The 3566-nt window shown below is 44.4% G+C and overlaps 1 protein-coding gene across 3 annotated transcripts in view; it reads right to left on the bottom strand.

Annotated features, from left to right (window-relative positions):
• Tbc1d14 (TBC1 domain family member 14) overlaps positions 1-3566 on the bottom strand; it is a 91529-nt gene that overhangs the window by 47600 nt on the left and 40363 nt on the right. The window lies entirely within an intron of this gene.

Genomic DNA, 3566 nt, shown 5'->3' with positions numbered 1-3566 from the left:
AAAAAAAAAAAAAAAAAAAAAAAAGAATCACGGCTTTAGTTTTATTCTCTTACTCTGGGTCATTTCTCATTCCCCTAAAAAAGTGTCTCCAGAGTCATCATGTAAGCTAATGGAAAGCATGACAATTTTCAAGGATTTTATGAAATTTGAAAAAGAAAGAAAAGTAACACTTTAACATCCCCCTTCTCCCCTCACATACTTCCAAAGAAACTGAAGTCTCTAAGGCAAAGCCAAGAAATGTGACTCAGATCGAATGAGGTCAGATGCCCTGGGCAAAGAACAGAGAGCACTTCCATGACCACATAGGCCTGTTTAATAGCTGGAAATCACAACAGCATCCCTTGACCAACTCCAGGCAAAATACACCGCATACACTATGTCTTACATTAGAGCAATGCTGTATTCTAATGCCCAGTCCACACCTGAGGAGACCCAAAAGAGACAACTGTCCCAAGGTCACACAAGAGCAGGGAGTCCAGCTCTTGACTGGTGTGCATACTTGTCCCACTGCTTCACCACAGAGTCGGCAGCCACATCAGCACACACACTCTCATGCCCCTGGTGCCTGGGACACCACGTGATGCAACACAACATGATCCAACAGTGACTGTGTGCACAGGTCAAAACACACTCTCCTCCTCTATGTGAGGCTCATAGACTGCACTCAGGGAATTAGACTGGGCAGCAAATCTCTCTCTCTCTCTCTCTCTCTCTCTCTCTCTCTCTCTCTCTCTCTCTCTCCCTCCCTCCCTCCCTCCCTCCCTCCCTCCCTTCTTCCACCCCTCTCTCCCTCCCTCTCTCTCTCCCTCCCTCCCTCCCTCCTTCCCTTTCTCCCTTCTTTCCTTTTTTTGGTAGTCCCTCCACTCCCTCAAGACAGGGTTCCTTTGTGTAGGCCTGGCTGTCCTGGAACTTGCTCTGTAGACCAGGTTGGCCTCAAGCTTAGAGATCCACCTGTCTTTGCCTCTCAAGTGCTAAAACTAAAGGCATGCGCCACCACCGCCTGGCCCAAAGTTATGTTCTTAAAGCACCATTTGATGATGCTTCTCCAAAGAAAATAATTCTAAAAAGAAGAATGGGGAATTCAGAGAATCCTTATGTTTTAGCTCTAAACAGAGTTACTGTCACTATCTCAAATCACGAGTATGGAAAATCAAGAATCCAACTCTGGCTTCTGTAAAGTCAGAGCTAGCAAAAGTGACAGAGGCCAGTTCAAGCTAGTAGTGCCCAAAGTATTCACCCTGACTCTCTCTGGCTTTGCTAGGTTGGAGTTAGACCCAAGATATGAGAGGGCCAGAGACATAAAGCATATACAAACAGGTCCCAGGCAGGATTGTGTGACTCATGCACAGGGGTACAGTTACTTTCTTCATTATTGATGGCTAAAGCCAAAGGTCTTCTCAGCAGAACCATGCTCCTGCACAGTCAGCTGGCCTCCACAGTCCAGTTCACCAATAAGATTCCAGAGCAGATAATACAAGAAGCAAGTAATCTCAATAGCCATATGGATGCCTATTTGCATAATTGTCACTCCTTCTTAAGTACAGATGAAATAACCTTACTTTATCTCCTAGGAAAGTTACAACTGAGTTTTGCATACAAACTCATATTTAATTGTATGCTTGTTTAATAAGTTTCTATAAGTGACTTAAAAAACCAAAATGTAATTTACAAACAAGATGGTGCACACCTTTAATCCCAGCACTTGAGAGGCAGAGTCAGGAGGGTCTACAGAGTGAATTCCAGGCCAGTCAAGGATACACAGAGAAACCCTGCTTTGAAAAAAAAATTTTTTTCCCCAACACTGATAACCTAAATGAGTTTCCCAGGGAAATGGTAAACAATATTCTAGCAAATTTAATTTGCAAAGACATGAAAATGCACTGTGTGAAACCAATCTTATTCTTGCATACCCTACATCGAACAGTCATCAGTCCTGTCCTTGGCACTCACGACCTCAGCCAGAACAGGTGCCTCTTCTCCAACATAGACTTGCAAGTGAGCTCACCTCACTCAGCTAAGGAAGGGCCTCCCGCCAGAGAGAGGCAGGAGACACCACTCAGGTCACAGCCCCCTCTGTCCCCGGGCTCAGCTCTCAGGGCTCACATCAAGCACCACCCACCCAGCCCTGGCTCCTGACTACCTGGAATGGTAGTCCGGATCTGCCACTCTCTTATGACCTTGCACAAGTCACTCAACCTCGGCACCTCCATGCTTCGCAGTCAGCTGAAGATAATCACTGTATCTTCCTTATAAGGTGGGATGGTTATATGAAAAGGAGAAGGAAATGCTAAAGGAGAGGGGAGAGCTACAGAACACTAATAGAAAAAGCAATAGGGGAACATGTTATGTTTACTTAAAAAATACATATATATACATATATATACATATATACATATATATAGGGCTAGAGAGATGGCTCAGTGGTTAAGAGCATTGACTGATCTTCCAGAGGTCCTGAGTTCAATTCCCAGCAACCACATGGTGGCTTATAACCATCTGCAATGGAGTCTGATGCCCTCTTCTGGTGTGTCTTAAGAAAGCAATGGTATGCTCATATACATAAAATAAATCTTTTAAAAAATACTTATATCAGTGTATGTGTACACATATATAAATAATTTAAGTGAAGTTCTTTGAGGTGCTCATGCTCTCCCTAACAGCCATAGACTATCTAAACAAACACCCCAGTGAGCTCATCACGTTCAACTAAGGAAGGCACTCCAGCCAGAGAGAGGGCCAGACATGAGAACGTATCCTTCAAATTATTGGTCATGGGAGTCCATGAAACTTCTCAAACAATACAAGCTATTTCCAATGCCTTTGGTTGTCTCCCAGAACTTAGAGACAAGACATATTACCAAAGACACCACGTACTTCAGACATAGAGCAGTTGGCGGAATCTAGCTGGACTGACCTTTAAGCCTCACCCCTGAGGACTAGCACTTACAGTATTTGAAATGCTATGTAAGCTGCCAAGGGAGAAAAACAAAAGTCCTACTCAGCTGTAAAGCCTACAAACGACGACAAAGACCATCATGGCAAGATACACCCAAGGGTTTGATGGTGGCACTTATATTTTAGGAATAACCAACAGCCACCTCACTGGACTCAAGGCCCACTTCATAGCAGAGAATTCCTACCAGCCTTGTACACCTAGCCAACTACCCATGTCTGGTGAGATCATGGACCCGACAGGACAACTACTACTGTCAATCTTCTAAACCAGCAGAACTCCCAACTGAACTCTAAATACCCATCTTTATACCCACAGTGTAGATCTTACCCCTTACCCACAGTCATAGGATCTTTTTTACAGCAGGTGGACACCATTGCAGAAAGCCACAACTTAATCAAAATGCAGAGAACAGCTGACAGTAGGATAGCAGTCCCAGCTGATGCATCTATAACACAGCTCTACACCTAAGGCTCAAGGATCATCTATAACACAACCCCACACCTAAGCCTCGGGGATCATCTATAACACAACCCCACACCTAAGGCTCGGGGATCATCCATAATACAACCCCACACCTAAGGCTCAGGGATCATCCATAACACAACCCCAC

This window comes from Grammomys surdaster, unplaced genomic scaffold (assembly GCF_004785775.1).
Source record: "Grammomys surdaster isolate TR1022 unplaced genomic scaffold, NIH_TR_1.0 126187, whole genome shotgun sequence".
NCBI classification, from domain to species: Eukaryota; Metazoa; Chordata; class Mammalia; order Rodentia; family Muridae; genus Grammomys; species Grammomys surdaster.
The sequence above is the reverse complement of the archived record's forward strand: the minus strand, read 5'-3'. Positions and strand labels throughout refer to the sequence as shown.